General features: G+C 39.1%; 1 protein-coding gene across 5 annotated transcripts in view; it reads right to left on the reverse strand.

Annotated features, from left to right (window-relative positions):
- TRAPPC9 (trafficking protein particle complex subunit 9) overlaps positions 1–12,268 on the reverse strand; it is a 522,423-nt gene that overhangs the window by 279,645 nt on the left and 230,510 nt on the right. The window lies entirely within an intron of this gene.

Raw genomic sequence — 12,268 nt, forward strand, 5'->3', positions numbered from 1 at the left:
GAGGTACAAATACTTTGGTTTTGATAGACTTCCAGAGCATCATGGCAAGCACAAAGCCCCCAGCTGAGGAACAATTTAAAACAAACTCCCCAAATTAAGACCTTCCAATTAGAAGTTCACACTGATGGTATCAGTATAAACATGCTACTAAACTTCTTCAAAATGTTCATGATTTTCAAGAGAAAGTATTGTTCTTAAAATGAGGAATATGCTATCAGGACTAAGGAGTTGCATAATTTTTTCATCTAAGTATTTCACTTGAAATAATGCTTTAAAAATGCCTAGCTTTAAAAATATATATTTTTAGATTAATCTTTTCAGTGTTTCATAACCTGACAAACAATTATTACAAGTAAAAAAATGAACTTGATAGTATTTAGAAGGGTTTTTTAGGGTTTTAAAATATGTAAATGTTGAAGGTGGGGTTTTTTTCAGCATTTCTTTTTAACCTAGAAATTTAAAAAATCTTTTCATTCATCTAAATCTAAATTTTATGGACTAAGAAAAAATTCTAATCAAAATTCTGTGAATCTCTGTTTCTTTGTAGTATTCCTTTATAGATAATAAAAGCTCAGAAGATGATGCTACCTAAATTTCTGCAAGACAATTTGCCTCTAAAAAAAATGCAAACTGCGAGCTACATTTCAAAGGTACCAAAATAGAAAACAATGATTTGAGATCTCTCTTATGAAAATTATGTATGCTTTCTGCTCGAGGACTAGATTTTTGCTGACTATAATAAAAACATATGTAGGCATATCTAGATTTAGGCATACAATTCAAACTGAATCCCAGGTTAGGAATCAGTCTTATTCTCCACCTTTAGTGGGGTAAAAATCAATATATTTTCACTTGCAGCTTATGAGAGAGTTGAAATTCACTCATATATAAATCACCAACTTTTTTTTTTTAAACCATCCTGTCCCACCTGGTTCCCAGTTCCTGCAAAGAAGCCAAAACCCCCAAGAAACACATAAAGGGGCACACACATTCATACACACACAGTGTTAGGGCAATTTGACAGTATTAAAAAAAAAAAATTCTTTCCCATTTACAAAGCACAATTTAACATAGCAAATCCCAGAGTCAGATTATCCCAAAATGATCAGCTAGTACTACCAGACAAATTGTACCCCAGAATTGTGTAGTAGTTTTATAAACCTTCCCATCCACAGGTGAGAAGCCCCCATGCTTCCGATGTGCTAATTTGCTCTGAGTTATTGAAGTATACAGGTATAAATGGATTATAGGGTTAATATTAAAACTGGAAGCATATACTATTAAAATGGGGTTTATAAATCCTATACTAAGGAAATAATACTGTAAATATACTAAGCAAAGATGACACAATCTGCTTTGTTCTGAAACTAAGCTTTTTACACAAAAGATTTCCTTTTATATTGCTTACTAGTCTCCATTTCTCTTTTTCCATACAACTGAAAAAGAGACGCCATCAAGCACTAAATCAAGGAATAAAGCTGCAGAGGTTTTTTTACTCCCATTTATTCCCATTGAGCCTCCCTCAGGGATACACAAATTGGAAATTGCTAAATTATCATCTAATAGGCAGAAACAACGTAGGCGAGACCAATTAAGTAAAAGGCAGAAAGTTGTATTACACATGTAATTAAATGAAATTCTTTGACTATACTACATTAGAATCATTTCCCAAAAAGGACAAAACTTGACTTTAATCAGCACATGACACATTGTACGACATGCCACTAAAATTGCACATTAAGAGTTTTGATATTACTAAAAAGAGCAGTTTTCTTAATTGTAAATCAAGTTACTTCCAGGTGGTAGGAAACGGGCTAAATAGCAGCATTCCTTCCTAAATATACAAGACTCTAACGATGCATAATTGAGTAAAAAGTCATAAAAGAGAAGTTTTCTTTTTTTTTTTAGCAGTGTCCTGGTTTCCACAACAAGCAGTAATAGCCTCCAAATAGGTAGCCACATTTTTCCAGTTGGACTGTTCTCTTACAGAAATCCATACACTACCGTAGTACACAGGAAATCACTAAATCAAATCACCGCCTTAATTGCCAACTGTAACGTGAGTGACAATAAGTAGGGATAATGCTGGCTTGTTATCATGAACATCATCAAAAAGAATAAGGCAGTGTGTGTGTGGGGGGGGGGGGGGAATGCAGTGCAAACAATTCTCATTTACAAGCTTTCAGGCTCTTCATCTCTAGCCATTGAGGCAAAACTATTGTTCTTTGCAGCTCATGAGGGCCCAGAGTCCTGTCCTGGTGCCACTGCATGGGCATTTTGGTCCAGTCCTTGGCAGCTATTTTGGGAGCTGGAACACAGGCAGGGATCAAAACATACTCCATAAGGCAGATGCAAGTGACTCTCCAAGGCTACAGAAGCCATAGGAGGAGGAGAAGCAACACTTACCTCTCCCCATGGTGCTTTTTTCACTTCCCTTCTGAAAATTGTCTAAACCAGTCAAAAAGTACCTTCTTCCCATTTTGAGAACAATACAATAGGATTTAAACCAGTAACTGTTCATCTAGATGATAATGAGAATATCAGATATGGATTAACAGCTCTAAGCACAAATTGCCTTTTGGAATTAAATTAATTATGCAATTGTGCAGCAAACAAAGGGGGCAAACATTTTCACAAACCTGGGACAACCTGTTGTCCTGGTTTCAGCTGGGATAGAGTTAATTGTCTTCCTAGTAGCTGGTAGAATGCTATGGTTTTGAATTTGGTATGAGAAGCATGTTGATAACACACTGATGTTTTCAGTTGGTGCTAAGTAATGTTTAGACTAAGTCAAGGATTTTTCAGCTTTTAATGCCCAGCCAGCAAGAAGGCTGGAGGGGCTCAAGAAGTTGGGAGGGGACACAGCCAGGACAGCTGACCCAAACTGGCCAAAGGGGTATTCCATACCATGGGACGTCATGCCCAGTATATAAACTGGGGGGAGTGGGGGTGGGGGGTTGCCACTCGGGGACTAAGAGGGCATCGATCGGCGGGGTGGTGAGCAATTGCATTGTGCATCATTTGTATATTCTAATTCTTTTATTACTACTGTTGTCATTTTATTAGTGTTATCATTATCATTACTAGTTTCTTCTTTTCTATTCTATTAAACCGTTCCTATCTCAACCCACGAGTTTTACTTCTTTTCCCGATTTTCTCCCCCATCCCACTGGTTGGGGGTGGAAGTCAGTGAGCGGCTGCGTGGTGCTACGTTGCTGGCTGGGGTTAAAGCACGACACCTGTATACCCTAAGCCAAATCGGTATTTTCCTTCAAGTAATTCCTAATAACTCACTTCTTATCTCTCTCTTTTTATGTTCTATTTCTTTACACAATACCATTTCAATAGCAAATCTGTGACCTTCTGTCTTGAGAAAGTTCCTATCCTATTGGAAGACACTTGCCAAGCACGCTTAGAAACCCTAGTTAAATCATCATCATTATTTCATTATTGGAAATGTCAGTTTATTATTTATTTCATACATGTACACAAACGAAAATGGAAGACTCGGAAAGGAAATAAAGTGACTTGCTTTCTCAATTGAACAGTATGGAAATGCAGAAAACAAAAAAACCACGTGGTTTAAATTGCCTTAGGAAAAAAACCTAACCAGTTTCTATCAAAACAACAAACAGCTTACTTTTAAAGATACTAGATTTTTTAAAATGTTAATGATTCGTATAAATCAGTTCCTGTGCATAAGGGATCAAAAATAAGTGAGTTTGTCTAGTTGACAGCAGCACTGAGAATAGCAAGAGGCAATATAAAAGACAAAAAACAGGGCTTGTTTTTGTAAGCATGTTTTCAGGACAAGTAGTACAGCCATAACCAACTTTCTAATGTCACTGTGTGCTTGAAAATGTCATTGTACAGGAGTCCCGCCTGCACAGCCTCCCAGATAATGCCAGATAAAAGACAAGAAGCTCTCCCTCAAAATTACAGATGGCCAGCTCTTTCCAGAACAGGAGACCTAACATCAAAATACAAGAGAGAATACAAGAAAGCAGTTGACTTGAACCCACACAGAACAGTTTGGGAAACCAACACTAAGGAGTACTGACGTAAGAACAGTCCTCATCTAGATTTAAATTCCACAATTCAAACCTGTTCATATGTACTTATTGCCTGTTGGCACCATTTTATCATCACTCACTAATCACTCCATAACTTACTTTCATGAAATTCTCTTATTTCATATTAAACATGTTGTGACTGAATATTCTTAATTAAGTCCTGTCCTACACAAGTCACTGTGAATTCAGAAGGAAACTAAGTGACAGTCGAAATAAGCTGCTAGCGATGCCCACCTTAGGATAAGACTTCCACCAATACATTGAGGGGAAAAAAGGAAATACTGGTAAAGTATGATGCATCCATTGTGCCTGACTCTGTTGGGCATGGCGGTGTTACTGTAGGATGAGATGGGGTAAAGGCTGCTTATGAGTAATACAAAATACATTAATAAGAAGCAGTTTAGAGCATTATTTACAGAACACAGCACAGCCTATTATTTAAGCCTATGGATATTTTTAAAAACATCTCAATGACTTAACACAAACTTCACTTTCCAAATTAACTTTAGTACTTAACAAACCTAAATATAAATAAAAAACAGGACCTCAGCTCATGACTTCAAGCATGACACATATGCTCTCCTATCTTTAAATTAATGTTTCTGAACTTCTTAACTTTCACCTTGCATTTCATTTTACATATATACTTTGCTTTTCCCTCCAGTGAATAATGAATAATATACAATACAGAGTGTAATGCCTAGGAATAAATCTAAACTGAATTCAGGGGGGAAAATGCAACTAAATTGTTCCATTCACGTCAGGATCCAAACCAGTAAGATCTGATCAAGCAGATAAAAAGACAACACTTGTAACAATAATGGATATCAAATACATAAGCAAAAAAAAACCCCTAAAGATTTGCAAGTGCATGGAATTAATAATGATGACATTTACTAAATCTACAGATGTCGCTGCATTCTCTTACTCCCATTTCTTCCAAATTTCAATAGATTTAATAATGCAGTTTGTTTTCTAAAGGTGAAAATTTTGATTGTTTCATGATTTTTTTTGTCATAAGCCTTTCTAGAAAAATAAATTACTCTTTCTGACAGCTTAGGAAATGTAGGTTTACTGATCTCAAGGTACAAAAACATTTTGTGTTTATTTCGGTGAAGAAATCATCTACTCTCAATCTCAGTTCTATTAATAATTAAAATTATTTTTTGTAACACAAAAGTTTTCTCAAAAATATAGACAAATCTTTATATAAAACTTTAGCCCTGCCCGTAAATCCTCATTGCTTAAACTAAGTTAACTTGAGGAATAACAACCCTTTGTTTAATGTGCACTTACACGCTAAAAAACGATCCTATGGTTTATTGGGTCAGTGAGTCCAAATCAAATTTCTTTTGTTTATCGTTTAATTCCTCCCTTCCAGTCTTCTAATCCCCACGCTCAGGTTATTAATGTTTATAATTTTTTTTCCCATTCATCACTATCAATAACAAACTTTTCCAAAGTCTCTGCTATGCCCAGAAGAGGAGGAAGTACAAAGGAAGGTCAGAATTTGGCCAAGTAATTAGAATTCCGTTAACATTTCTGTAGATAATACATGGTCCAGACTATAATGAAACCCTTTATCATGCTCTTCCACTCCAGTGGCTAAACAGTTTTTAACATTTATAAATACAGAAAAAGAAGGTTATTCACCAAAAACTGGAAGTTCTTTTAAGATGTCCTGGTTCGCTTGAGTGTTTACGTATTGGTTACACACTCATATATATGACGTGAGCTACTTTTTTAGCCTAAGCCTTATCACCTCACTTAACACCTCACTCAAGGCGTGACCCATCCACATGCTGCTGAAAAATTACCCAAAAAAGGATAGCGTACTTCCCTCACCCCCTTCAACTTCTCTCATTGTCCAAACTAAATTAAAAATAAAAAATGGGACTGATAAAAGGAAAAAGTCAACTGACTTTTTAAACTGCAAGTCTTAAAGAGTTTGCAATCAATTCCATCAAGCTCTGTGTTGAATTAGTCTCTGGCCTCTCCACCACTGTTGAGAAGAGACAAATTGCATCTTTTCCTGCTGTCAACAAAATTGTGTCTAGCTGATTGGGGGTAAACTCGCTGTTGCTCTATGTGGCGGTATGCTCCCCGGCCCCAGCCTGACCTGTATTTCCCGTAATCCTGTTCAAGTGGTGGTGGTCGTAATGGATGCGTCTGGTCACGATGGCTTCCTCCAGCTCAAAGTGGATTTGGGGGAGACAGATAACTACACAATAGCCAAGCGTTAATTTGAACAGTGCACCCACCTAACCACAGTACTGGTCAATGTCTGGCTCAAGCCAAATTCAGAAGAAACTAACATCTATTGTAGGTATGTAAATATGACTAAGCCAATTACCTCACTCCATAAATATTGGACAGCCCAGGGCTCATTGAGCTCCTGCACGGCAGTGGGCTGCACGCCAGGATCTCCCCTTGAGAAGGGACGTCTCTCAAGGTTACTCCACGAGGTTGAGAGAGTCCTTGCCGCACCAGATTCTCGCTAAGTGATTAACAGCGTGCTAAATCTTGAAATCCTAAGTGATAGAAATGATTCATTGCACACATATAATCTTTTAGACATAAACCACTGACCAAGTCTGGGACTAGGTCTGGATCCAGCCGCACCTGAACTCCCTTCTGAGAAGGAGTTTTGAACGCAAGGGGGGTGCTTTCTGAACATCGTGACTCAATGGGAGGGTCTCCCTGGCAGTTTTGTCTGACCCTGCCCTCTATGCAGTAAATAATCAAGTGTACATTGCCATCAAATCTTGTTAAACCACTGTCGCATTTATTATCAAACTTTGTTAAATTGCTGTTTTATATCAAAAAACATGTCGCTACTTCTCTCTTACGACTGAAGGGGCGTCAATCCATCCATGACACTCTGAGCCACTCAGTTAAGTGCAGAGATGCTCTCCAGACCACAGACTTTTGATCTGAACTTTGGGGCAATGTTATAACTCAAAAGACCAAGCAGCTGTTGGAAACTTACTCCTGACGATATGTATATTATTACCACAGCAGCTTCAATGCATTCTTCCTAAAGTATTTTCAACAAGAGCTGGAACTGAGGGAAAGCATCCATCATTAGTTACAACCAGTGAATCAGGAGCACAAATCAGTGAATTAGAAACACATCTGATCTGGGCCAGTACAGTACCCACAGCAGAGTCAAATCTCTGGTTGGTATCCGACACAAATGGAATTCCAGACATGTTCAGTGCTGAAAATTGGGTAAAGCAGATGATCTTGGATGTTAGCTCTTTTATTTGGAAGCCAGAAATGACTCAGACAAATCAAAATGCTTTGTGCTTCATTCTACATTAGTTTCCTGACTCCATATCATACAGCCCTGTTAGTACCCACCAGGACCTGCAACGTGATCGTTGCCGATATAAAAGCAGCGCAGAGCTCCAATGCACTTACATGCATCAGAGATTTTGTGTCGTAACCAGGGAAAAACCGTAACAGGGTAAGGGCTGAAGATGAAAGGCTCCTCTTTGCAGATGCTGGCCATGTCTCATCATCAAACAAAAAGCATGGCTCAAAATAACTCGAGTAAGTGAAACAGCTGCACAATCATCTCTAGGAATCTTTGTACCTGTTTGAAGTAATGATAAAAAGTAACTCCACTTAACTTGAAGTGTGCGTATCTACTGGTGCAGAGACTGCTTTAGAATTATAGAGAATCCAAACTGCACGTCCTTGTATTGACAGTGGTCTTGACCTATGAAAAACTGATTCCATTTACACAAGAACATGCAAAATATGAAAAGCACACCCCCCAGAAGATAGATAGAAACAAACCAGTTCTCATGAAGTGATAGAATTATATGTCAGCTGCAGTTACCATATTTAACTTGAACCATAAAAACTGTTCACTATTTTCTGAAATTCAGAATAAGTCTCTGTCCTCTTTTTCTCTTTGTTACTAGAAAACAGCTGCTGTAAAGCTCCATTCTTCTCAAATGAGAGGAAACCTAGTGGGGAGGACATTTAGTACTGTTTCCAAGCAGGCTTTCATGAGGAAAGTTCCTGAAAAGGATGGAGAAAAGCTGGTGGGCAAAGCAGTTATTCTTACTGGCAAAGGATCCAACAGTAGGGTTCACTTCAAGATAAAAACCCTGTACTGCTCTCTACCCAGGTGTTTAAACACCCATTAAACTCAAAGGAGGAGACAAAGAGGATGGTCCCTTGAAGATCTGGGATGCCATGAGGATGACCACTACCACTGTGTATCAACAAATGCAGCCAAAGCAGATAAGGGAGACTGAGAATCCCCTTGTAAAGCTAAAGATCATTGCTGGAGCTCGATTAGGGGGTCAAACAACAAATGACAGCTTTTGTAAAGTTAGTTCAAGCCTCAGAGGCACTCATTAAACACAAGGAACTGCATCTCCCTGTTCTCCAGCTCTTCCACAATGGGGTTCCTTGTTGGCAGAGTACTTTGCCTCTTACAGATTCTGAGAAAATACTATCTAAGCTGCAGGACATGCCCATCGCATCAACCTGTGATACAGTAATGGCACAGGTTTGCCTTAATTCAGTAAATCAACTGTAACAACAGGTATGCTGTAAATAACATGTTATGGATCAGAATAATTCCAGGTATCTCAAAGATGCAGATAGACAATATACTTCTATTAAGATAATTTCATTACCAAGATGTGAGAGACTGAAAGAGTTAATGTCTCAAATATTGCAGTGGGGCAAGTTCTGCTTAAAGACGAACTCTGAGTAACAACACACCCTGCCCAGCTAGGAACCACAGGCGAAAAGCCCATCAGCTCAGACTTCAGCAACAGGGCGGGGAGGGCCGTGCTGGAGGGTGCACAGCTCCCTGTTCTGATACAAAGATCAAACAACAGCCACATCTGCAGGGAAGGGAAGTTACTCCCCAAACGACCCCCAAGCCCAAAGGCCCACACACTGCTCATTAGCCTGAAGAGTTCCAGCACCCTCCCAAAGGAGGGGCAAGAATGATAAAAGGACACAAACTGAAGCCCCAGGGGCGCAAGCCCACTGGAACTGGACCCCTCGGCTGACTGAACCAACGCTGGACCCAGGACCGGTGAAATCTTTCTCTCTTCCTTTTTCTCTCGCTGTCTTCTTCTCTCTTTCCTTTCCTTTTCCACAATCCCTACACCTCATCCCTTTAAGACATAAAACCGTTGACCAAGTCTGGGACTAGGAGTGGATCCAGCCGCCCCTGGGCCCTTCTCTGAGAAGGAGTCCAGAAAGCAAGGGGGTCTGCTCTGAACCTCCTGACCCAACAGGAGGGATCTCCTTATTCCCTGAATTGATGTATATGGTTACCCTGGATTACACAGTTTACAGAAGTAGTCTCATGCCAATTCCTGTTGTGAGAAACCCCCGCCACCCACTGTCATGCCTCCCCAGTTCAATTTCCTTCTGTCATGAGTAAAATCTTTAACTGATCATTTGGTATCCCTTCACCTTAATTTAGCCTGAGGGAATTCCAAATTAAACACAACTCCCTGGTCTGTCCAGCCTGGGTCGTGACACAAGAAAAAGCTTCCAAGATGTTCTTGGGAAGTCCTGGAAGTTTTAATGCTGTGGAAGCTCCAGGGAAAGACTGAGATTTGCCCGGAACTGTGCAACGTGGGGCTCACTGAAGAACACTGTGACCTGACAGAGAGCTGCAGTAAGGCATCGATGGCAGAAACGCTCACAGCCATTAGCACCACCAGAGCAGATGAAGACTATTTTTTTTTCCTTCGCTTGAGGCTGATAAAGGCTGCTTGACTGAGGTCTGCTCCACCCCACACTGTAAATACCTACAGGGCCATGAGGCACTAGAGAAGGTAATTCTGCTATTCATGACAGAGCACTAACCAACGACCTTCCTCAAGACTGAGAATTCTGAACCTTTTTGTCTTTTTCATTTGAAAAGAGGAAATCAAGAAAAGAAAACCTATGTGCTTTGGGATCAAACATCAAAAATTTAGATTGAGAGGTAGAAACAGATTGAAATGAGTGAGACCGTCAAAGCCCAACAGCTTCAAAGTTGACATCCAAAACTGCAAATCACCTATAAATATTTTTGTCTAAGCATTAGGAACACAAGCAAGGCAATATTCTAAAAGGGACAGTAAGGAAACTAGAAAAACACAGCTGCAATGTCATGCTAAGAATGACACAGGTAGATGAAGCCTCCTTCATGAGGGACCCACGCATTTTAAGGACATTAGTTCATTCAGTACAGGAGAAGTTAAAGTATTTGGTGGCAAGCAGCTGGAAATGCACACATCCTTGTTAGAAAGTGTACATGGGGCAATCACTCAAAGACAAAAAACCTGTATTTATTTTTAAAACAACCAAAAAAAGGGTCAAAAGCAAACTATACAAAGAGAACAGACATAGTTCCTATAAAGCATTATTTCGACAGCCAGTTTTCATTAATAGAAAAATACCTGCAGATCCCAGACCTCGATCAAATAATGTGTGCGGAAGCAGCAAGCTATTTTATGAGATTCCAAGACAAGCTTCTCTCAATTCCATCAGGGAAAAAAAAAATTAGAAAGACAAAATGCAAGTCACTGCATGGTGAAACTGCCCCTGTTCCAGTACCTTACACATCAGTCTTTCTCTGGCTCAGTCTTAATTGTGGATTTATTGAAAATGTAGTAATTAATGTGGGGATAATTAAGGGGTGGTTTGGGATTTTTTTGGTCTGGTTTAAATTGCTGATCGGTACATTCAATCTTTAGGCTATTTTATGTATAGCTGGGGTTTTGGTTTTATCCTGAAATTGCATTGTTTTTCAAAAATATCTAAAATGTCAGAAATGAATACCCATTAAAACAGAAAAAGATAGCATAAAGATGATACACAGTACGAACTATACCTGTACTTTTTAAGGGAGAAATCCACACAGCCAGAGCAAGGCAGCCAGAAACCACTTCCCAGCAAACATACAGTTGAACTGAATCATTAAGCCAGCACAGTGCTTAAAAGGATAAATCTCAGGTTTTAAGTGCAAAATAGAATTCAACTTTAACTACTGAGCCAAGACCACTGCCTCTTTAACAATGTTATAAAAAGCTACTTGGCTTTTCAAATTCAAAAAAGTCAGCATCACATAAATATGCTCACAAATGGTCTAAAAATAACTTTAAGCTGCCTACCCACAAGGTCAGAAGCAGTAGATGCAAAGAACTGAAGCTCTACAAAGAGCTTCCAATAAGGAAAATACTATCGACAAATGTGAAAGTGTTGCCACTGGTTGACAGCTATTTCTATACATTTTTTCAGTGTCAATTTACACCAAATTATACTCAAGCTAAAATGGCTCGAGATGTAGGTGCAAACTCAAATATGCAGTTCTCATCAGTGAACCACTCTACTGGTGTTCAGAGAATACTTATGTGAACTTATTAACCGAAATTAAACTCTGGTGCATGTCCTTTCCACTTTTTACTAATTATGTACATAGGGAGAATAAAGATAAATGTATTTGAGATGCACTAAGGCAGAAACCAGTAATTTTCAACAATTCAATGTAGTCTAGCGTGCCTCGTTACTATGAATGCAAAGAACATATACAATGTTGATCATACTACATCAGAAACGTTGTTCTTGTCGATATTCTAATGCATTCTTCTCCAGCTCCTGGTGGAAACTAAATCAGCCGTATCTCAGCACAACCATTACTTTAACATACATCATGCTTCTCAGAGTTGAAAAATATAGTGGAAATAGTGATAATGATGGGGACTCAGACTTCCTTGAGGTTTTGGGGGGGTGGGGGGGGGGGGGGGGGTGTGGTTTTTTGGCTGTGGCGGGTCTATACTGGGTAGAATATCGTATCACAAGAGAGAGCGCTCCTCTTTGTAGACCTTGAAAAACAACCTAACAAGACCATCAGTAAGTGTGCTCTGAACACCAGTGAAGTGATTCACTGATACAACAATTTAGGGACTTCAATGATTCTACATCGAGTTGAGTTTATCTAGCTTGCAAAAGATGAAGGACTAAGTCAATCCTCCTGGGATCTGAACCTCTGATTTAAGGAGTCTAAATATTTCAAATCTGATGTTTCAAGCATTCTCCCATCCCCTCCAGCTATACTTTTTTTCTTACTATGCTTTTTTAAAACTTTAATGTTTTCCCTAGAAATGGGCACAGAAAGTATTTGATTACCGAAGGAAGAAGTCATGGGCTGAAACAAAGCCATA

The sequence above is a fragment of the Accipiter gentilis genome, chromosome 2, assembly GCF_929443795.1.
Source record: "Accipiter gentilis chromosome 2, bAccGen1.1, whole genome shotgun sequence".
NCBI classification, from domain to species: Eukaryota; Metazoa; Chordata; class Aves; order Accipitriformes; family Accipitridae; genus Astur; species Astur gentilis.